Below are 25119 nucleotides of genomic sequence, written 5' to 3'. Positions count from 1 at the left end.
CATAAGACAGTTTCCGACCGCGAGCCCCTCGAACAGGGGCAGCAGTAAAAAAAAAAAAGGCCTCCCCGGCTGTCAGTCGTGGCCGGTTCAAACCATCAATGACCCTGCCCACAAAGGCCTCTAGTCTGCAATCCTCTGTTCCCTCTTTCCTTCTAACTCCTCTGATCTAGAATAGCAGGTGGGAGGAGAAGACCCGGGTTTGGCTATATCCGTTCGGACCGTGATTAAGGCACCTGAGGTGAAAGGAGTTCACTTCCAGCAAAGTCCAAAACCATCCATCTCTCTCACCGCCAAACCGTTCAAGCCTAGACGGCTGCCGCAGATCCACGTGCGAACTCCACAGCCAATCATCACTTACAAATTATGTGCGGCGCACTAGGATTGGCTGTGGGTCCCTGTTGCTCCAATCCTAGGTCGCCTCACACAGTAACACTACCACCGCTCCTAAACGACTCTCGCAGTATGTTCAGCAGTGGGATTGGTTGTTATGCGACCCGGAAGTGCCAAAAATTACGGACAAATGACATCCGTTAAAAGATCAACAACGGACGACTGACAGACGGAATTCACGGACGGCCCGTGTAAGTAGAAGACAGATGGTCACAGTTCTTCCTTGTCGCGGGATCACTTAAAAGAGGGCTTTTGCCATGTGGGTGTGGGGAGGCAACACAAGACACATGACTCATGCGTGCTAAGAGGGCACAGATGAGAAGGCTCCTGTCTTTGCGAGGCACTGGAGAAAATGTATCTGCAGAGTATGTGAGCACAGTAAGAAACATGCTTGGCTCAGAAAGTAGGAAAACGTGCGATGTGGTTGAAATGGGATGCCTCAGAGCATGGAGGCAACTGAAAGGTACTTGGAGCATAAAACCCACGCAGGATATAGAGGACACAGGGTGGTATCCTGCATGTGACTGGGATACAGACTAAAGCCCCTTCCACATTATAGGATCCTGTAAATATTTGTGCAGTGCAGATAAGCAGGCCCATGGGCCCTTCGTAGTTAATTGCATGGGGGAGCGAACACCTGCAGCATAGGGCACTAGAAAGCAATCGATTGCATAGTAGGTGCTGTTTTGGCATGCGGACTTCAGAGCAAGACAAGGCACATGACATGTATAGCTTAAACTGTACATCAGATGTGGCACCTACAGGACATGGAAGCACAGGGAAAAACATACATTGGGCATGAAAGCACAAGAGAGGCTACGGTATTGGGGGTACAGGAAAAACGACTGTGTTTGGATTGTGACACTGAACACATGGCACCTTCAGGGTATTGGGTACAAGTGAAAGGACTGCTGCAGAGCCTGAGGTGCTGGAGAGCGGCTGCGTGGAAGTATCACGGAGTGCGTTTGTTGTCGAAGGATTACAGATGAAAGATAACCAACCCACAGGCTATGTTGATACAGGGGGCAGTGAATCTAAAGGAAGAGGCATGGGGCACAGGACAGAGGATATCTACAAAAACCTGTTGACACAGGACAGAGAGCACTGGTGGGATAGCTCCACTCATAATAGTCTTGCCTTTCTGAACAGTCCGCGCACAACCTTCCTCGCAATTGTTGAATTAGCATACTTTCAGTTATTGCTTATTTATTGATCAGGCTCTCTGCGTTGAGTTTGCCTGAAAATGAAAGTGCTTTCTATCCTCTGCCACCTTATAGAATCGTAGGCTTAGCTGCTGAAATGTATCTTCATTAAGTCTGTGTGGGCAGGTTTATCTGGCGCTGACACATCCGCTTTCAGTTTCTCAGTATTCTTTAAACCATGCACCCTATGTATAATTCTTTTACCCCTCACTTGACTCAACCAGTATATATTTTTCTAAGTCTGGCTATCTAGAGCTTTAGTTGTGTATATACCGTATGATATATATATTCAGGGCCAGTGGAATTATGCGGCAGAAGAGCACTAAAGTATTCAGCTGAATTGACTAAATTGTGCTGCAAGAAAGACAATTTATGTGACATAATGCAGAACATCTTCCGAAAACATTATGCTCTAATTTTGACACACTGTAATACGGTAAAACATCTGGACAAAGATTTCACAACATTATATCCAGTCAAATATTTAAATAGAGAAATAAGCAAATACATGTTGACCAATTAACCTTTGTGAAGGGCCTTTAACTGCGTGCCAGCACGTCGCCACGTTTCTAGTAACTTTTGATCTGTTTGAGCAAGGAACAACATTTTTTTGTTAAAATCTGCAGATTATGCAGCATATGATGAATTATGTAGCTAAAGTGACCGATAACTATGTGAAAAAATATGCTGCAGCAGAATCACAGATTATCACTGGCCCTGTATATATTTTAAAGTACTATAGGAAGTAGTACAGAAAGAGTGAGCTTTGGGTCAGCCCTCTTCACGCATTGCCTTTCATGCCATTGTTTGGATTAGCAGTCAGTCAAACTCAAGATGTTTAGAGAATAGTTACATGGACCTATTTGTGTTTACATAAGTTTTTATGGTTACAGATGTGACATGGCATGTAGGTTATAAATGAGAGGCCCAGTATGTATTTCTTGATGTTGTTTGGATGCTCCTTAGTCTATCATAAAATTACATTGCTTCTTTGGCCTGGTGCATTCGTGTGTTTTTTGCTTTGCTATGATAATGTTTAATAGAATTGACCTCTTTTTACTTGTTTGCGAAGTAAAGATGAGTACATACACATGCTTTCTTGAAGATTCCATCCGTCACAAAGTATCTATTATGTAATACTTTCCTGTTTTTAGATTTACCGCTAATAACGAAGCTTCAGCTTCTGATTCTTTTTCATAGCATTTTTCTTTGAGGGTACAGTTGAGCTCTGCTGATGTAGTCAGTTCACCAGATGGTTGTATTCCCATCTTCCATATTGTTGTAGCCAAAGATGTGGTTATGAGATTTTATTTCTAGGACAACTGTAAACATTTCCTACCACCCAAAAGACACCCATCAATTATTAAACATTTAACCCAACGAAATGGCAGACCTATTGGCTTTTCCGGTGCTTATTTATTTTCCAATAATTACTATACATCCTTCCGTCTCATAGACTCTGATGATCTTAATTTCAGTTACTTCAAGCTTGGCTATAACTAGTGAAGGCAGTACATTCCTGTTTTTAGAGATTAATGTTTGGAGGTCTTGGATGTAAAATGGGGTCTACTTGCATTACTATGATTCATTTGTGTTTTGGTTTCCATCTGCTGTGCTCTGTATTTGGACTTGTATTTGCATTCAGTGGGACAATAATTGTAAAGTGATGGAACGCCTGCAGGGTATTTCTGAAGCTGAGATTGTTGTACTCATTAGTGACACTGATGTGCTTCAGTTGCAGGTACTATTTTTGGCAGTGCCTAGATTCCTAAGGAACAGTGGTTCTCTTTTTGATAATTTGTTTCCGGGTATCAAGAGAAACACAATTTACTTTCCATAATCTTTAGTTGCATGATCGGGTCGTTTTTGTTTACAATTTCAAGTAGATGTGTATTAGGTTGTTTAAGAAAACAAAGAAATCTATATCTATACTACTATTATAAAGAGAGAACTGGAAACCTTTGAGGCTGGTAAACTCAAGAACTACAGCACCAATCACAACACCCAATACACCATTGGAAAGGGTAGTTTCAGCAGATTGACATAGGCTATACATCTGGCCACCATATACATTACAAAGGTCAAAGAACATAGGGTGTAAAGTAGTCCCTTGTGGGCGTTGTCGTGGGCATGTTAAATTTCAGTGGGTGGGTCGTGGGCGTGGGGGCGTGGCGTGTGGCATCTCATCAACCTCAAAGTTTGCCACCTTTACTCCAGTGGGCGTGGCGTCGCTTGACCGCAGCGTGGCGTTCATTATGGATGTCGGCCACGTCAATGTGGCCGTATCGTGGCCGTGAAAACCCACAATATTAATTTGCATACAAAGGGGCGCGGCTACCGACAGCAAGCACGCGCCAACATACCTTTGTCCTGATTGGACGCGTCAACGTTGTCAGAGGGAAGGAAGTAAACACAAAAAAAAAACCAGGCGGCTTCCGGGGACATTGACGAGCCGCATTGACGTTACACTTTAACTTGCTTTGGGCACTTACCGAAATACTGTAATCGGCTCTGTCACACGGCTACACAAAGCAAGGCAGACTACGGAGAAAAAAAGGAGACATCGCTAACACTCAAACAAGCACTCGCAAACACACATTTAGGCAGGACAAATATTCACAATCTTCATGCACGCACGCACATTCGCACCGGTAAAACATTCCAAATCTGCACTCAAAGACAACGAAGGAAGTAAAGATAACACACATTCACGCCACACTAATATGTGAAAGCATCAAGCTCACACAAGGAAAGGAGTAAATAACCGGACAACACGCAGGCACTCAGACCACTAAATAAACGATCACGCACACACAACCAAACAAATACATAGATGGACAACAAGCACAACGAAGAACATAAATAGAACGACAACGCGCAGGCACTGGAAACACCCCTATCAAACGCAAATTCAATCAAAATAATCATTAAGACTCACCAGGACACAAAACAAAAAAGTTAAATATAGAAAAAAAACTCAGGCACTCATACCACCACTCAAACCACCACTCAAAAAAAGTACGTTGATGCCAGCAAATTACTTACAATCAAAACCAACACACAACCAAGGAAATTAAAATAATAACAACGCGCTGGAACTGAAAACAGCACTCAAAAATGAAACCAAAAATGTTGTATACCGTGAAATCTTGAAATAAATTAAATTTTAACATTACAAACATTACACACATACATTTTCTACCCCGGACAACGTCGGGACGGGCTGCTAGTGAAATGATATTCTCACTTTCTGAACAAGGGCAGGATTGAAACTCATGTTGGTGATAAACATCTTTGTAGTTAAAAAGCACATTGTAGTGCAGACATGCACTGTTTAAAGAACAGGTAGGTATAGCCAGCCATATTAATGTATGTGGTGGCCTGATGTGGCTAAAGATTAGCAGGTTCTACTAGTGACATTAGAAAAAGGGGCTCTTGGTGTGTGTGCAAAGAATGATCCAAAATCGGGTAATCAGTACATCCGTTTTTAATGCAGTCTGATGTCGCAGGCGTGGGCTTCCATGTGCTTTAAGAAAAGTCAGTGAATCCGATAGATGCCCTTTAAATACCAAATATTGGCACAAGCTCATGGTTTTAAGCTTGTAAATCATACGTTCTTGTATAGCGCCTTTCACCGTAAGGTCTCAAGGCGCTTGCTTTGGGAACCCGTCCTGGCCTTTCCCTGCGAGATTGCCCCTACTGGGCATCCCCAAGGTGAAGACCAGCCATCCCATCGCGGTGGGGCCGTAATGGAGATTAAGCAAGCTATTGCCCAGAGTTGCAGAGTGTGAACCCACGATTCGAGTAGGCACCGAGGAGAGAATTATCGAGCCCATGGACATTTTGAGCTCAAGGCCCTGCTTCTAGCAAATTTTAGCGATTTTTTTTTTTCAGAGCTATTGCCTCTTTTCCATCCTGCAGATAATGTATGACTACTAAAAACTTTGCAAAGGAGGAGCTCCATTCAGCAGAATGTTTACTAGCCTGGGCTGCACTCAGAGGCTATTTATACCGAATGTTATTGTTCTACGAGTACGATGTCAAAGGCTTTCCTGAAATTCAAGTAGTATATACACACAGAAGGTACGTAACTTCTTAGTTTTCAGCAAGAATTGATAGGAATTCTGAATGTGTGCTTGTCTCTCTCTTCCCATCTGTTTCGAGCAGTCTAAGTGTTTGGCTATCCATTGTGTATTTTTTAATTCCCTATTTTATTAAAATCACGAAATAGCAACCCAAAATACTAAGGGTATGATTTCTAGTAGCAATAGTGTATTTGTTTTGGTAGTTTAAGGTATTACAAACATAACACTTTCCATTATGGGATTGGCATCTATTTTAATTCGTGGGTAGACAAACATCTCAGAGCGGACAAAACTGCCCATCATAACCAATAATACCTACAATTTAAAAGATTTAGTCGAAATTTGCACATCTGCTCTTACGCTAGAGTTCTTTATGTATTTCATAAAGGGGCCCAAAATATATCATACTTTATACAGCATCCCCTACCTTCACATGCATATTGCTTAGCGAGTACACACTAGTCCATATTAACATGCCATTTCCTCAGGATTGGGACTTCAAAGCTGCCTCCTAACTTGACCAGCTCTTGGTTAGGAAACATTAGTCCCAGCTTCTTTTATTGTATCGCATCAGCATGTCTTCGTTGTGTTTTTACACTAACATAAATTGAGTATCTGTATCTTTAATATTGTGTTGAGGCATTTCCAAATCCTTTTCCAAATCTTCTTCAGTCTCGGGCAGAACCACAGAGTGTGGGGGGAAACAAAAATCGACCGCCTGACCACATTACCTAAGACTTTTTACCCTTCTTGAAGAAATGAAACCAACTTCTAAAGCTCAACAGCTGCCCCAAAGGGGAACGTTCCAGCGCTATACTGTGATAGAGAAATTAGAACCCCTACTTCCCTAACTAAACAGTAAAGTCTTCAAATAAAGCAGGGTCTAATTACACATCTCTAATGGGTGAGTCTTCAAATGTGCTTTAAAGACTGATTCCGAAGATGTTCTTGAAGAGAGTTCCATAGGCTGGGAGCCAAAAATTAACAAGATCTACTCTTAGCTCTCACTATACGCACCTTAGGAATATATCGAAAGGTTTTAGCTCGCAGATCGAATGGACTTAGGGGTCTGCGTTCTTTAATATAGACCTTCTGAATATAGACCAAACCCATGTGATGTACCGTCCTATAGGTGAACATGATGGTTTTAAACTTTATTCTTTGCTTAATAAGTAACCAGTGAAAAGCTTTTTTGAGCCTTGCCGAATCAATTCACATTTGGAGATGTTCAATATAAGATGAGCTGCCACATTTTGAACCCATTTTAGCCTATTAGTCATCTCCAGAGGTGCCCCAAGAAAGAGAACATTGGCATAGTCCAATCTTGATGTAGTCGCTGTATGGACGATATCTTTTCAAGTGGCCTCCAGAAGAAATTTTAAAGTCCTTTATCAAGGATTTCAGTAGAGAAAAACGAAATCCTGCAATAAACTTAACATAAAATTTAAATGATTTGATGAATTGTTCAGTCATTCCTGGGCGTATTATACTTGATTTAACAACATTAGCTGCACCAGTCTAAAACTGGCACGAATTGTCATTTCCCTAAGACACTGACAGTAAGACCTCCCATTCTGAGTCTTTCTTGCCCCTCAGGTCCATCACCAGCGGGAACCTCAGTCGACCTAAATCCCCCTGGGATTTTGTTAACCAGTGTTTTCTTAACCAAAGACCCAGCCTTTTTAAAGAACTATTCTGACAGCACTATTTGCAGAGTTGTATAATCTGATGATTTATGTCCTGTCGCAGAGTATAATCTGTAGATGTGACCATCTGGCAAAGTGGCTTTGGATATGAAATGTTTTTTTTTATCAAAGGGCATTCTATTGTTAAAAAAAATACTCGGATATTTGAAGTTTTTTTGTACTTATTTAATCTTGGTTCCCTCTGTTATCACTCTAGCAGTATTCCTACAAGTTGGTTTTACTCACTTTTGTCTAATTAATATTATATCCCTAAAATGGGGAGAGCTCTGGTTTTGAGGAGAGCAGATTTGTAATGGATACTCTATGTTGAGGAGTAGGTTATCATAAAGGAAAGCTTTGTATTCTCCTAATAGGGTTTGTATTCTGTTTATATCTGTCTTTATATCTCGCCAGTAGTTATAAAAGGGGTAATAAAGGACATCCATGCTTGTTGCCCATTTCAGGGCTAAACATTTCAGACATAAAATCCCTGCAGTTGTTTTTGAATTCGTATAAAGCCAGCAGACTTGGGAGAACTTGTCCTAAGCCGTCTTTTTCAAGGACCCTAAATGGGTATCCCCAGTCACCGTGATCGAAGACTTACTGTGCATTAACTAAAAGGGCTATGGTGTTTCTTGGGAAGAATTCACAAAACCGTGGTTGCTGGGACAGTGTTTCGTAACCAGCACTTGACACAGCCTGTGGGCCAGAGAATCTGTTTGTTACATGGAACATACGCGGACCTAGAAATAAAGGGCTACATAACAGAACCTACCGTTTCAGGCCCTCGGCCGTCTGTTAATCGAACGTGGAAAGTTGTTCAACTCCCAGTGAAAACAGATATGGATTTAATAAAAAAAAGAGGTTTTATCGAAATATTAAGAATACCGCATAAGGGGCTGATGAACCATAATATAGGTTCACATCGTTTCGCAGACTTAAAATCTTGCAGTCTTGTAAATGTATGGAGCAGTTGACCCTGTAGTCAAGATACACCTTATGAAAATGGGTGCTTGATTGAATTCAAACTGGTTTGACGATTGAGTATAGGAGAGGAGAGAAGACATAGTTTGTTCTGGGGAAGGTGGTTCCATTGTTTTAACCCACCGAAATACGTCAACGCCTTGTGTTGTCATTACATTTGTATTGCACTGAACTATATTCTCACAAAAAACTGATGATTTGCATTGATGTTAAGTCTATATGCTTTTACAAATGAATGCAATTTATGACAGATGTGACTTTCTTGAAGTCCTTTCCGATTTTTACATTATGAACTATGTGTTATTCATGTTTTTATTGAATTTTTAGACATTGGAGATTTTTTGATTTAAATGGTATTTATAAGTGTTTCGATATCCGGTTCAATTTTTGTGCCTGTGATTCATGGGTGGATGTATGCGAGTACATGAGGAGTGTTTGCGAATTGGTGTACCAAGAGGAAGTTATATTTTTGATTGTTAAGGCTAAAGAATCTTGCGCAATATCTTGATCCCCACATTTATGAGAGAGATTGGATGATAATTGGAACAATGTAGGACCTCGTTTGACGTGTGTTGGACTTGGCCTTTTTCCCCCAAAATTTTTCGCTTTTGACCCCCTTATCTGGATTGTCTCCCCCATGGGATTAAACCTGTATAGGCCATGAGTGGTGTGAGACCCCTTTTGAAAAATGTAATTACCTGACATAATGTGAGCACTTGTAAAAACCCCCATTTTAGAACTGCACCTGACTGAAATGTATTGCTTTTAAAATGGATGCCATGGCCATGGGTTTTGACACTGGACTGACATAGGTCAGCGGTCTAGATAATATTACCCAGCTACCCCTAGCTTTTGGAGAAAAAGCCTGGCACCCAGGGTGCTCACCCCCTCCCCTAGAACCAGTTTAGGTTAGATGTGCCAACATTCTAGAAGGTTCTGGCACTGCCTGGGAGGAGGATATAAATAGGGGGAAGTGTCACCAGAGAGTCAGTCAGCGCTGGGACAAGGAAGGGAGGGGGACCTGCTGTGAGGTGCTACCGCCACATGGGCCTGTGAGCTGGGCCCTGCACCCCTATAAACCCCCCCCTCTGCCGTCCCCCTGGGCCCCTGAAGGAGGAGGGCCCACCTAGGTTCCTGTCACTATTGGGACCTTGTACCACGCCAGCACTGCTGAGGAATGCTGTGGACCTGAGCCCCCCCCAGGAGGTGAGGAGTGTGCCCCTGGGGTTGGCTAGAGGAACTGTTGCCCCCTTGTGAGGTACTGCCTGGAAGGCGCTATTCTGGGGAAGTTGATGCCCCCAGGGAAGTTGTGGCCCCTGTGGAAGCGCTGGACGGGGAGGAGCGTGCCCTCGAGGAAGTGTGACTCTTAGACTGCCCCTGGAATGCTGCTGGCCCTGGAAGTAGTATGGGCAGGGAGAGGAGCAGTGCGCTGTGCATAGCGCCATTCTCCTGAGGAGAATCACGCTGGAGGAGCCTACCCTCGTGTCAGCGCGCTATCTGCCACGTGATTAATGAATCGAGAAGGGAGCCTACCCCTTTATCGCAGCCCGGGCGCTGAGGGAACTGTGAGGAGGATCGAGTGTGAGGAGCCTACCCTCGTTTTGGCGCTGTCCGCCATTTAATTAATTAATTGAAAAGGGAGCCTACCCCTTGCACCGCCGATTTCACCGCTGCAGCCCGGCGCTGTGAGGAGACCTTCCCCGCTGGGCGGCGCATCGTTGCAGCGACCCCCGGTGTCAGGAGGGGGCCGCCGAGGTGGAAAGAGGGCCGCGCCAGGCCCTGAGGCCGCTGTGTTCCGCATCACGTGACGGGGGCCTGACCGCGTCATCGGCCCGCCCCCGCCACCGCCGCGAGCGGATTGGCCTGCGCGGCCGTGACCCCTGGAGGCCGCGCAGGGATTGGTTGACGGCCGGCAAGGCCAGAAGAGGCGGAATCGGAGCCCCGGGTCCCCGTGAGGAAGGAGGGAGACCCGGGTGAAGCGCTGGTGTGGGGCCCCCGTGGACGAAGGGGGAGCCCCGAGGAGAGAAGCGACCGGAGCGGGAGGCCACCCCGCCGGTCTGAGCCCCACGCGAGGGGCCGGTGAAGAAGGCGGGGCCGGGGCACTCTGTCGGTGCCAGCCCCGCCTCCCGACTAGAGGCGACCGGAGAAGGGAGCCGTGCGAGGTGGGAGGAAAGCCAGGCAGGCTTCCCCCCACGTGTGCTGAGACACTGCGTGTGTCCCCTGAGGCCTCCCTGAGGGTGGATCAAAACCCCGGGCCCCTGTGAGGAAAGGAGGCCCGGGTGAGGCGAATATAGTGGCCCCCCAGGCCCCCGAGAGGAGGAGGGGCCCGAGTGTTGCCGCAGAGAGGAGGGGCCTCGAGGCACATTGCCGGTGCCTGCCCCCTCCTCTGGAAAGGAGTCCTGCGACTCGAGGCACATTGTCGGTGCCTGGTGACCCCCCTCCCCCCTTGCAGAGGACGCCCCGCAGGACCTATTGAGCCCCGCAGGAGCCATCGAGGAGAGCCTGGTGAGTGGGGCTTGGATTAACCTGTGTGGAGGTCGGGGCACAGGGTCGGTGCTCGCCCCAGGACTTGGGCTAGCCCCTGGAAACTGTACTGAGCTTCATTGGCCCTATTGATCCCCTTTTTAAGCCTCTAGACTGGGCCGGGACATTACTGAGGCCCCCTCCAGGATTGGTACAGGGACAAGTTAACCCCTAGCTAGGTGTTAGGCCCTGCAGAGTGAAGGGCTGGGTAACTTAGCCTGGTTGTTAGTGGCTTGTTTATCCCTGGGTCCTGCAATGGTTAATTGCCATGTTTAATCCTAATTAGGATACTGGTTGCCCTAAGGTAACGCAGCATTTCCATGTGACCTACCAAAGTGTGGTGCGCTTCCGTGCCTAGTTTGAATTGTAGGCTGATTATCTTGCTAATATTATGCCTACACTAAAGTGATGCCCAGGTGCAGTGGGATTCAAGCCTGGTTTATTTGTTGTTGATACCAATGCACTGCTTAATGTTTGTGTTGCAGGTTGCAGGGGGGCTGAGGATTCATGTTCCTGTCTGGTATTATATAATGTTTTTCCCTTACAGGGGTTGGGTTGGCGTTGCCACTCATGAGGTGTAGTTATGCTAATATGCAACTTACAATTTCAGCCAACCTCCCAAGGATGAAGGCCTGAGTAGGCCCTGCCTGAGGTGTAGTTCCCTAGGTGGAGGGGGGAAGAAACCTGATGTTTTATTACAGGTGTTCCTGCCTAATGTTAATGCCTATTTTGGGTTCTTATCCCTAATGTTTGGTTGCATGGTTAATGGGCGAATACGCTAAGTGCATTTTTCCCTTATATAGGTGTCACTGATGTGCGTGCCAAATGCTAACCTTTTTATATTTCAGCTAGACACTTTGGACTACATCCTATGTAAATAATCCCCCCCTTTATTCACTTGGCTCTGGCGCCAATTGGCGTCATGTTGTGACACTACTGTTTTGCATTCTTTTGCCTTGCAGGTTGGAAACACTACTAAACTACATATCTTTTTCCAACTCGAACTGGTGTCCTGCCTCTTTTGTGGTGTGCCTGGTGTGTTGACTGAGGGTACTGCGTGAATGCTTCACATGTCCTCGAAGTTTGGCCTGCCCGCTTGATGCCATGCTACCCCCTTTTGAGACTTGGGCAACCCCCATTTCCAACAACGTGGCTGTCAGGTTTTCTGTGGTTTCTGCTCCATAGAAGGTGTGGCATTGTATTACAGTCAGTGTAGATGTGTCCATTTTGTAGAATTCAGCGGAAGCAATTTTCTCCAGTATTTTCTCATGGGAAAAGACAGAGATCAGTTAAAATCTCAACTTTTGTTACTTCACATTCATGGAGGTGTCTGTCGCTATTAGTTAGTCTGGATAGTGTAAGGGAAGACCTAAACAATTCCTCCATTGCTTCCGTTCCCTTTTTTCCCCTTTATATAGACCTTTTAAAACAGGATACGAACTACATGGGTTTCACTGTGGGTGTAGACAGCTGTTATGACTGATCAGCATCTGCATTTGACTTCGACAAACCATGCAAGTCATTTTGTAGTTCTTGCTAAGCTGAAGTCCGCATCAAGTTTGACAGAGAATTTAGCTTACTCATTGGCCTGTCAATTTATAGGCAGTCTTATGGAAAACCTGTCTGTTCGTAAACCTTTTGGGAATCAAGCAATCTGTTTGGTCAGTGAATATCCAGATTTTACTTTGGCCAGTGATTTTAGTAGAACCAGAAGGAAGTCCGCCTTCCCAGATGTCCTAATGCTTTTGGATGGGTCTGCGATGTGATCAGCGGGTCTCTTGCTGAATCTAGGCTGCCATCTCTCTCTTTATTTGACATCAGAACAAGTGAGGACAGTGGGGTAACTCAGATGATTGAGTTGAATAAGATCTGCTCTTCAAATTTAGTTTCTGCACTCGGAGTGATCCCATTTTTTATTTAGTTTGAATTAGAAATCAGCAGAGCAGTTTTCTGAAATAAAGTACATATTGGCTCTTACCCTAACATGCTGAGAGAGCATGAAATCGGCCAACACCATGTAGCAGGATATTCTAAAATGCCAGAAGACTAGATTTTAATGGCGGAACACTCTTGCATATTCTTTACATAAACCCCTGTCTGGGCACCAGACTAGATGTGGAAATTCTTTTTAGCAATGAGGAGTTGCAAGTTCCAGCTGGCAGCCACACTTAAATCTTGCAGCTCTACCCAAAGTGATATGGCTGCTCCACAGATGCAGGATCTAGATTCATCAAGCTTTTCTTAATTGAGTCAACTTTTTTAACATATTTTTTTTTCTTTCTTTTGAAAGGAAGGCTTCCTCTCAGATTTTCAGGACTCAAGCCTTCTATATTATATGCAGACAAATGTCTGCGAGAGATCAACTTCCGATTTTTTTTAATGTGTCTTGGAAAATATCCATGACACAACATCTTGCGATCTTTGTGCTCAAAGGTACCCTCCAAAAGAGGGAGTAAAATTCTGTATGACCCCTTTCAATGGGAAAGCAAAATTACAACTGAAATCGACGGCCCTCGTCTACGGTCTCTCAATCAGGGCTTCTTTTGCAAAAGAAGACAAAGAAAATAAACTATGGAACACAAACACTGCTCTTGAACACATCATGGAAGATTGGGAAAATATGTAAAGCACTCCACATTCTTCTCGGACCTGGGTCCAATTCTGAAACCCAGAAATCTGCTGAATTATTCCCCTGCCAATGTTCTAGCCAAATTGAGGCCTATTAAAAAGCTATTCTGGTGATTGTTATTTTCCCATAAAACAAGTCAACCTCACCTGACCCCCTTCATTTATCGGCTTATCCCACCCCAGCAACACTTGTTGTTCAAACCTACTTTTGAAAACAAAGACAAAGCAAAATTCCTTCAGTTCTCTAAAATGAGAGGTCCAAACATCTTGATGTGTTAGAAAAGAAAATTGTTTGGCATTACATTTTGGAATGTGAAACATACTGGCCATTCCCTGCATGCAAGATTTAGTGCAAACTCTGCTTGCTACATTCTACTGCTTGGGAATTAGTCAGTAAGGTGTAGCTGTGAACAAAACGGAATACACTAACTTTTTCTAATATAGAAATGCGCTTTCTTTAAAATATCCATAGGGAGACTTCTGTTCTTGATTTCTTGGTCAAAGACCCAATGAGACCAATGGATGTGACAATTATCTCTTTCTCAATGTTAACCTATTTCTGTAAATAATTTATATGTGACCATCTTAATTTTAACAATCATCACTGTATGATAACCTCAAGCATGAATTATTACTTTGAGAAATGTTCACTGAATTGTTTTGCATTATCCCGATTTTGATAGACAGTTTAGGTTGTTCGCCTACCAGATTGTCAATTGACATTGAACTCCTGCTCACCTCCGCTTTATTGGGGTGACTTTATTGCTAATATTAGCTAATTTTCTTTTTAGACCATGTTCTCATCGTATTCATGATTGTCGACATTCAGTTTAGATTGCCCTTTGTAAAGTGTGAAGGGGGTGTCTCTTTTTTGTGGGGGCAGGTTAGATGAAATTGAAGTCTCTTCTGTAATATTTTTGTTTGAAGCAGAAGTTTTTGTGGAGGGTTCCTGGACCTTCAGGATATTTTTGATATTTGTTCTTTTCTTAGTTGTTATGAACTCTAGTCTTTCATAACAATCAGTCATTGTGATCGGTAAGCGGAGTTACTGCAAGAGTGTGTGAGCTAGAAACCTCTGCTTTAACAGAGACCTGCATTAAAACCTCAGCGAGCCATATTTTTGAGTTTACAGCCTGACTCGTGAGCCCCCAACACAAATGCTAAAGATATGTCCATTTCTCTTTCCCAGAGGTATTTTTCGAAGCTTTAGTTAACTATTAAGCATATACATGCATCAATTGTACATCCTTCAATAGTGCAATTTCTTCCAAACAAAGTGTTCGCATGTCATTTACATAAAGGAAACTGGGGACATCCTATTTCTATAAACACTGTACTTAGACAACATAGGTAGCTGCACATATCACCATAGACTCAACAAACGCATTCTGGCTTATTAGTCAACACATAGACCCCCTTTAATATCTGGCATCTTATCAACCTTTGGGTCTTTCAAATGTTCAAGAAAAGTCCTACATGGTGTCTATACGTCCTTCGACCTTGAAGATACTGGTAGCACAGTGGAGCACGTCTCTGTATTTCTTATAGTAGAAGGCACTTCTAAGCCATCCATTCAGTGTCAGCAATGGCCCCTTCATCCAGTGGGCAACAAGTTGTCTTTTTGCAAGCATTGCTAATATAGCACTTAGTTGTCTTACATTCGTTGGTACATCCACCAAATAACCGGGAAACATCCATTACAACGCAGTCATTACATCGCATTGCTTTTACAACGCAACTGCCTTTACAATGCATGCCTTTACAACATATGCCATTACAACGCATGCCATTACAACGCATTTATAAGGTAAGTAATGGAGATTTTGTTTGTTTTAGGGTGGGAATGGGTTTAGGGGTAGATGGGAATAGTCATTTTTACCCCTAAACTATCCAACACTTTCCCTACTGTTGCACCCACTGAATGGGTAAGCGTTGTAATGGAATGCGTTGTAATGGTAGTTTTAAAAAAAGCGTTGTAATGGCATGCTTTGTAAAATCATGCGATGCAGTGGTAGTTGCGTTGTAAAAATCGCATAGTAAAAGCATGCGTTGTAATTGTTTGCGTTGTAACGTCATATATTCCAAATAACCCAAAAGTGGCACATCTGGATTTTTTCACACCCCTCTATACCAGACAGTGTGTCTGGTATTTCTGTCCAAAAGCTAGTAGTGTATTGACACGAGATGACACTTGTGTGGCCTGCCATAGTAAAACTTATGTAGTTTAGCAGGGGTGTGATACAGCCTAAGCAAGCATTTAAAACGTAATAGTTCATGTCTGTAGTTCCTTGATATTGTTTCCAGCTGGGGACAACAATCAGGCCATGTATGAATATTCCGGAGCCCATACATTTGAGTCTCCCACATTTGCATGACTGGTAAAACCTAATTCATTCTCGCTTCGCTCTATAGCTTATAAAGGTGCCCAACCCAGCCCCTGCAGAAATCTATATTAATAAGCTTTGTAAGTGGGGAAAATTCTTCTGGCTCTTTTGGAAAGTAGTGAAGCACAGTCTCGTCGCATGCCTCAGTCTGGATTATGTAATTACATCTAAGGCATTGGTATCAGAACATCACATTCAGTTTCTTGGAACCGTAGTCCATTAAACCAACAACCATGCTTAGTAAGATACAAATTATAATAAATAAAGAAAGAACTCAATACAATCTCCAGTCTCAACATCACAATGCATCCATAACTCAAATATCATAAGGAGTTAAAATCTAAAAATACATATTTCTATTCAATTAAAATTTTGGCTAAATAAATTATACAGACTATTTCAAGACCATGTAATTCCTTGTTATGATCTGAAAAAACTTTCCAATAGCACTACAAGGTAATACATAGCAAATAAAACAAGCATTTGCAATGCAGTAGGTCTTGCATTTACGCGAGTTTGAGCTATCGACATTGCAAATAACAATGCCTTTCACATTTGTTTTTGTTTTTAAACATGAATAAAAGGAATTTTCATTTACAATGTCAATAGCTTAAACTCGCATAAATGCGAGACCTGTTGCATTGCAAATGCTTGTTTTAGTCTGTAGTGTCAGGACATGGTCATTGTTGACAAACTAAAGACTGCATCGTCTCCCGTATTCCACCAGATGGTGCTGCGGGTAGTAAAATGCTGTTGTAAACTAGAGCTCCCACATCTTATTTGTATATAGCGTATGTCTAGTCGTTCGGGCATGTGCTCCAGACATATATTTCATAAGGAACTCTGCTCATAGCATAAGTAGATTAATAATATAAACTGTACTGTAGCCAAGTATAACATTTTCATGAAATATTGTGTTTACAGCTGTACACAAACCTTTTGATATATATTCAAGGAACAATCGTAGGGTCTGCTGCAGCAATATGTCTGAGTCTGGCAAATCGCCTCTTCTGACACGAACAGGACTGACTCAACCTTTCACCATTCTGTGTCTGATAAAATGAGCTGGGGAATAGATTAGTAGGCACAATACTAACATTGCACACCACAAATAGCCCTACCAGTACTGACACTGTGTGGTACATTAGTGAACGACGTTATTTGAATATTTTGCCATAAGTAGGCAATATGTCAGCCTGCTGAATCAGCAATGAAGTAGGAACATGAGTATCACCCGTCTGCAGTAAGTTAAATAAAACGGCGAAAAAAACACTTTTCCAGGAACTTTCTATCTTTGGAGGTATGATGCGAAGCCATGGCCATTTTTTATGTTAAATTTAACAAGCTCTCGCCATTGTGCAAAGGCAGCCGCTTGTTTATATTTGTATTGCACTTTCACTTTAGCGTGATGCAAAAATAAACACGCGGCCGCCCTTGCCAAAGGCGGCTAAAAAAACATAGTGCCTACTGACTAGTGAAGGAGACCGTATACCTCCGGTCCAGTCCTGATGGGAGGGCCTAAAAGGAGTCAGGGCGGTAACAAAGATGTCTCATTTTCAATCAGAAGCCAGCGTATACCATAAACGATGACGCCAGCCAATAAAAAAGATGGGCGGGATTCAACTCCACTGCTAAAACCTACCCTACTACAATATGCCTCTCCGAGCGAGCTGTGCATGTGCGCTGCAACGCTAGGTCTACGAGACCTAAAAACGAATTGCTTTTTGGTAGAATGTTATAGCAATTTCCTTATTCTGTTCGATAACTCACCATACAAAAATAGGATTAACACCAAATCTAAATTCTATGTGTATGGCTTGGTCCAGGGACAGACAAATATATAGGAATGTCATACCATTATATCAGGAATCTATCATGTGAGAAACGGAATTATTAAACATAGATATATGAAATCCTTATCTCGTGAGGACGACTCCGTTGTCAAGTTTAGATTCACTCCTGAGATATTCACTGGGACATCCATGGTGGGCCAGTTTAAAAAAAAAAGCAGATCTGTTCTAGTTTTATCTGCCTTTTTAGTCTCGATGTTTTTTGCCCCCACCCCCAGACTGGAATGCTGCATTCAGAAGGCCTCTCAACGCTCAATGAGACCCCGCTCCAGAGGAATAAGGAATACCCAATATGACATAAAATAACGTGTATTTGTAAAGCGAATGTTCACCCCCAATGGTGCATCTTGGCGCTGAATAACAGTTGTTTGTTACTACCCAACTCAATGGTACTCAAATCATCATCATCAATATCTTTATTTCGGTTAAAACAAACCATAAAAGAATACAATACAATATTTAAAAACATTCGTCATAAACAGGATGTGCCAATTGAAGGAAGTGGAGTTTGTACATACATACGTACATGAAAATATCTACTCAGTAAAAGGTTGACCTTGAAGGGCACACAGTTTGTGGAGACATTAGAGATTCTTCCAGACACAATATAAATTTGTCAATCCTTTTCAACAAGTCCAAACATCCGTGGGCGAGGTAATACATATATAAAATAATAAATATAATAAATAACTTTTTTTTAAAAAAACGTAAAAATACCAGGAATTGTTATGTTAAGAAATGTTAAGAGAATGGGTATTTGAATCATGGCAATCTGTAAGGCATAACACATGTTGCAGTTAGAGTTAAAATATATAAAGGGGACTTTGCTAAAAATCCACCGTGCTTAGCGTATTTTCATTCAATGAATTAAGCTTTAGGGCCAATACATGTCATATCAGTACTTGTCCTGATAGTACTGTTACATTTTTAGGTCATTTCTTTTCCTAACTATCCACGAAAGCTACATATAAGTGAGAATTCCTTATATTGGTGTATTTCCAGATTAAACGGAGAAATCTAAAAACTTGGTCTAACGTACTAATTCTAACTCTAAAATCTGCCTGGTATTTTGTTAAAATAGAATTATCCTCGATCCACGTATTTAACTTACTTAAAAGTTGGCGAGCAAAAATCTTTTGAAGGACATCTATCAAACTGATAGGTCTATAATGTGATGGATTAAGTCTGTCTCCCCTCTTGAAAATAGTCACAATTTCTGTGCCCCGCCAAGTCTCCGGAATTGGAGCTCCTCTTGCAATATCATTACTGAGCAAATTAATGTACGGAGCCCACAAGAGATTCTCATGTTTCCAAATTTTATCTGGGCCTGGAGCTTTCCCCTGTTTGACTGCATTAATAGCTAATATAGTGTCTGTCAAACTGAATGTTAAGGATGTTTCACATGGATTTAATTCTGTATATACGTGTGTCCACTCTTCCTCACCCCCTCCACACGAGTACAATGCAGAAAAGTGTTTGACCCAGATATTTTCTTCAAGAAACCTATCCCTAGATGGAGTCCCTTCTTTAGTGCCTCTGGCAATAAGATTAAACGAAGATTGGTCATTCAGTTTGCATGCTTGAAGCAAGTCCGTCCAAACTTTTTCATCCCATCCCTTTTTTGCTAATAAGATTTTTTTTTTGTAATGCTTTTGTCTCTAACAATATTTATTTGGTTCCCTTTTACAGCTTTTATTAATTCTGATTTGGCCTGGCGGCAAGCTTTATTATACCAGAGTCCTTCCTTCGGATAGTTGTTTCTGCCAAATTGTGCTTTTTTAATCCCTTTTGAAAGAATCTTGCTAAGTTGCAGTATCAGATTCCCATGTAATTGGGAGGAGCCCTCTGTGTTAGTATCAGCTAGCGGTGACATAAGTGTTACATAAAGTCCGTATATTTTCTTAATAATGCCTGCATTACCCATCACAGCGGGCCATTTTAAGGACCTGCGATTATTAGACTCTAAAGGGTCATGTGGTGAGTTGTAGTCTCGAGAGACCATCTCCCTAGGAAGCACGAATAATAAACTAAGAATGGTCAAAGAGAGAGGCAAGTGGTCACTTTCTATACGGTTATCCACCTTCAAGTCCAGAAGCATTGACCATAGGCTTAAAGAAACCAATATATAATCTAAGTGACTGGCACAACAACCTCTTTTGAAGGTAGGTTTACTCGGGCAATCTGATGGAAATCGCCCGTTACAGGAGTGTAAGCCATATTCCATTGTCATTTTTATCAGTTGCAGGGCGCCTTTTGTGCAAGCTATTGTATGATTTGCATCAATGCGGGGAATATTATTGGCATTGGCTTCTTCCCCATAGATATCTTCTAGGCCAATTCCTGTTTAAATCCCCACCTATGATAAACATGGTTTTGTGGTCTAGGTTGGAGATAATACTATCTAACTCGGCTATTGTCTCTGATTCTTTATTTGGCGATAGTGGTCTATTATAGATGTTAATAATACAGATTGCCCGTCCTTTAACATCTTGGGATTTTATAACCAAAATGTCAGGACTATTGTAATTTTTGCCCAGATTATAAAACCACCAGAGGGTCTACCTTTATTTAAGTTTGTTGCCGGTATATAAAATGACCTGTAGCCTACTTTAAAGTAATTTTCTACTCCCCATGTTTCTTGAAATAAGATTAGATCCCCACTATTAATATAATCGTGCCATGCAGGGTCAGACATATTTTTCCTTATTCCGGCAATATTCCAAGAAATTAATTTGACCTCAGCATTGACCTTGCCATCAAATTGGTTATGGTCCATGTTTATACCTCCTTGAGTTATCGATGTCAGTGGGTTAATATTTCCCAGCTGATCCAACACAACAGGGTTAGAACCCTGTTTGACTACTTCCCTTATATTACACCTGTCCTCACTCCCCTGGATGAAGTTAACTGTTATGTCACTTGTTTCATTTCCAGAAGTTTCTCCCAGTCAGTCGGCCTCATCCAGCCCATATAATTCTGTAAAACTTTTTTTGTGGCTATCGGAAGATAGATGTTAAAACCTCCCGACATCTCTTCATGAGCCGTGATTTGCTGGCGCCCAGGTATTTGCATAGCCTTCGAGCTATAAAAATAAGTGAGGTTTTTTTGTTCGAATAGGACCCCTATCCATATAGTGCTGTTCATTGCAAATTAATCTTACTACATTGCTATCCCTGAAGTTAACAATGATTGTGTATCCCTGTATATCTATTGGTCTTCTTCCTACCCAATTGACCCTTCTAACAAACAATACTTCTCCTTTCAGGTGTCTAGGGATCGGCCTGTTCTTATTCAACCAGAATATCACTTTGCTTTTTAGTTCTTGATAAGGTTCTGGTTTCCCACTCTTTATTTCTGGGATGCCAGTGAGCACAATTACATATGGTAATGACTCTGGCGGTGAGTCAATCGTTACCAATAGGACTTTCGAATTACTGTCATAATTGTCTTTTGTTTTTTTTGCACTTTCAGAACAAGCGACCCTCTCCATCGCACTTTTACCTACACTAGTTGTTGTACCTTGTGCACTTTTACCAGGGTTTTTTTTAGTCTGTTTGTTACTAATGGGACCATTTTGAGTATTTTTACCCATGTTTCAGATGATGAAACAATCTTGAGGTCAGTAATGTAGAGTACCTTGAGTTCGCAATAATGATGACCCAGGCGAATCGGTGCAGCAGAACCAAGAGGGAAGGCCCAGCCCAGCCACGTCCTGCCCCGGACGGCCACAGACGGCCCACCCTTTGCCAGGGCTTTGCCCGCGCGCGATCTTGCGACGCAGGGGCTATGCTTGGTTTTATGCGCATCCAGGCGCGATCGTGACGCTAGGGTACTTCCGGTGCTGGGGAGGCTGGGAGTTGTGGTCCTCGGTCTCCCTCCACACTGCGGCCACGATACGATGGTAACTGCGACGGCGGGAGGGAGACGGCCAACAGGTGCAGCAGCAGGAAAAGGGAAATCCGCCAAGAAACAAATGCCCAAGAGCAAGTAGCAGGTACTGGAAACCAGAGAGCGTACTCAAATCAGAAAATGCCATACTTGTAATTATAAACTAGGAGCAGATGATTTTCGAAAGACCTAGTTTATAATCTGGGATTTACTAGGTGATTTGGTTTCCCAGGATCCCTAGACCCTGTCGGTAGAAGGCCTGAATTGTTTAGGCAAGTAGTTAAAGTGATTCAATTTATTTTCCCATGGATAAGCACGTTTTATAAATTAAAATAAACTCCTGTCTTCGGATGTTCTTTTTACTCACAACCAGATGATGTTGTTACCAGGAATGTTTGATAGTAGTCTATTTTCGGAAATTAATAGAACTTTCAAGATTAACAGACCTAAATGCCTCAGATGTAGTAAGTCAGAATGCGGTGCAGCTCTTTAAAGGCAAAGACAGGAAGAATGCTTTTAAACATCCATAGCAGTTTCTATTTCTGATGAGCTCATTTGTTAACAATGGCTATATTTTTCCTTCTTGTTTCTAAGAAAGAATAAAACGAAAATGACAAAAAAATAATCTGCATTCAATGATCAAAATTGCCTCCGAAACAGTTACTTCTAAAGCAGTGCAATTCCTTTTAAAAAAAAGGCGACAAAAGTATAGATTAGTTTTCATTTCCATTGACTCATCCTGCAGCAATTTTCTGCATTGTGTGGTAATGGTTGTTTTGGCTATTGTCCAATCAAAAGGTGGGCTCTTGGCCAGCAATAGATTTGTTTTTCCTGATCTGTGTCTACGATCCCCTGCATACTGCCTAGGATCTGCAGTCCTCCATTCTACCCAGACATGGCCCCATGCATCCCAGAATTTGAATCCCGGTCTGTCAGTTTCAACATCATGCTAATTGGAGTTTACCTTTTTAGAGGAGACCAAGCAGCAGAAGCACCAGTAAACAGCAACTTGAACGACTTCAGTAGTCACCATGAGGTGCTTTAGTCCTCCACCGTTCCCTGCCGTCATTTTATTTCAGAGATGTCAGTTGCCCCTCACAGATTGCGGCACCATCTTTTGACACAACATCATTGGTGATTGAGCTACAGCTGAGAAAAATAGCTCCCTGCTTCACTCCTATCTCCGATGCGCCCTAATCACTGCAAACCAAAAAATGTTTGTGCCTCTACTTCCCCTTCTGTTAATGGGCCTATCTGTATGGCAAAGCATTAACTTGTTTTCGTTTGCTTTTCTTGCGTTGAAAATTCTGCTCTATAGTCCAAGAGACCAATCTGATGCGGGCTGTCTATTCAGTGGTCTCCGGGCCCGATTCCGATGCAGTTAGGAAATCTTCCCGACCAAATGGGTTTGGAATAGTTTCCGACCCACTCAGATCGGGAGAGTCCGACCGACCGATTACAATGCATCCAGATGCTTCCAAATACGATTCGGTCGGACTCCCATTGACTTCAATGGGAGCCTATGTTCAGACCAAATGCATAGGCTCCCATTGAAGAAAGGGGTGGCTGGAAAAAATGGGGCACCCTGTGCCTGCTACACTGTGCCTGCCACACTGTGCATGGCTGGTAAAGAGGGGACCCATGGATACCCCCACAGGCCCGATTGGGAAGGCTCCAGGTGCATGGGGGCCCGCCATGAGCCCCCAAAGTCTGATTCCGAGTTTCGATTCGCACTGCACAGTTTGGAAAAGCTGTCCTAATCTAGCTTCGTACTCGGTCATTCGGAAGCACGGCTTGGAGAGATGTACAATTCTGCTCCGTACAGGACGGTCATTCCAAATGCCGTCGGGTTGGGATTTGGATATTCCCAACCCCTAACTTGCATCATACTCAGTCGGTCGGAAACCTTTCTGAGTCTGAGAGACACGTTCCTGATTCAGACAGAGCAAATGCTGTTAGGAGGCCTTCCTAACCGCATCGGCATCGGGCCCTTAATTATAAATTGTAATGTGTGTCCTATCTCTGAATGAGCCTCTCAGTTGTGGAATTTTCTTCGTATGGAGATGCGCTGCTTGTCTAATGTTGGAAATTTTAAATTTGCACTTCTGGTCTATCTATCTAGGACTCCTAAGAGTATGCAGCACAAAACATAATAAGATCACTGATTTCATAATGGTCCGATAAATGGCTGATAGTTAAAGGGGGGGTTATGTATATAACCACTGAGATTCTAATCACTTAGGATCTTATCAAGCTATCCGTTCTGTCTCTGTTTCTGTTAACCACTGAAAGGTAGTGCACAATGTGTTGTTTTCTATAGGGTTGGGGCTGACACATCAAGAAACCGGTTTATTAATTGTGAGAATTTCATAGTTCTGTTATTGTGGTTTGACCCGACATTGCTAAGGGGGATATTTTAGCATCAGTCATATACATCATAATACATGTAGTAACCTCTTTCCTATCTTCATGAGTGCTCTGAAAGCACACCTCAGTCTCAGGCACGTTTAAAGCTGATAACTCTTCCCTGTTCCTTCATATATCGTTGACCTCAATGTGCCACCCTGTAGATTAATGTTATCTTTAGTATTTCCTGTTTGTTAGTCATTGTCCGTGACTCATTTCTTATCACCATTTCTATGTAACATATATTGAAGTGTGGAGAAACAAGTGTAGTTGATGGAGGAATGCTAGCCTAATTAGTATTGACAATCATTATCATCTGTAGACCATGGTTAGCTCTTAACATTACAGAGGTATATGTGTTATCTTCATTATGAGAAATCCCAATAAAGAAATGTACAATAATATGCCACATGCCAGGCAGAAATAATCTCAGTTGGTTGGAGGTTGGTTGCCATTATGGCTGGAATGTCCATTGATGGTGGAGTTATCTATTATTTTTAATAAAAAAATTTAAGGGCTAAACTCAAATTGAAAACCAATTATTCCAATTTTGCCAAGGTTTTGCAAAGTGCCACAAAAAGAGTAGATGGAGAGTGTGTGAAATATCTTACATCTATCAGGGAGAAGAATGTCAAAACAAGTAGGTAAGGTGTGTGTGAGGTATAATGTGGGCGGGGCAAGGTTTGCAAGATGGTGTGTTTGGAAAATGTGGGTGTTTCAATTCTGATTGCTATTTTACCACAATGGCAGTTGCAGACTGTGCATTGATTATTACCATAAGTAGGGTTTAGAATTGTAGAGGGTGGCTTGGATGAGTAAATGAAAACCTCCATTACATTTTTCGAGGCTTGCGTGTAGTTGCAGTGTACGCTAAGAAATGAGGAATATCTCTTAGAGGAGTGCAGGTTAGGACTGGGATTTGGCAGATCTTTTAATTGGAACAGAGTGAAGAGGAGTATGTGTACCTAATGCACCAGCACACAATACAGAAAAAAAATTAAGAATATGTGTAAGCTGTTCAGCGACAGTAATGCTGAATAAGGTTGATGAAGAAAGGGTGGGGCAGTGTGTATTCATTAGTGGTCTCTACCACA

The 25119-nt window shown here is 42.5% G+C and overlaps 1 protein-coding gene across 9 annotated transcripts in view; it reads left to right on the top strand.

The window, feature by feature from the left end:
• Positions 1–500: 500 nt before the first annotated feature.
• HERC1 (HECT and RLD domain containing E3 ubiquitin protein ligase family member 1) overlaps positions 501–25119 on the top strand; it is a 2101515-nt gene continuing 2076896 nt past the window's right edge. For all 9 annotated transcript variants that reach the window (XM_086959402.1, XM_086959399.1, XM_086959397.1 and 6 more), the window contains exon 1: positions 501–581. The gene's annotated coding sequence lies outside the window, so the exon portion shown is untranslated. The remainder of the gene's footprint in view (positions 582–25119) is intronic.

Source organism: Lissotriton vulgaris, chromosome 2_2 (assembly GCF_964263255.1).
Source record: "Lissotriton vulgaris chromosome 2_2, aLisVul1.2, whole genome shotgun sequence".
NCBI classification, from domain to species: Eukaryota; Metazoa; Chordata; class Amphibia; order Caudata; family Salamandridae; genus Lissotriton; species Lissotriton vulgaris.
This window is presented reverse-complemented; position numbering and strand designations above follow the sequence as displayed.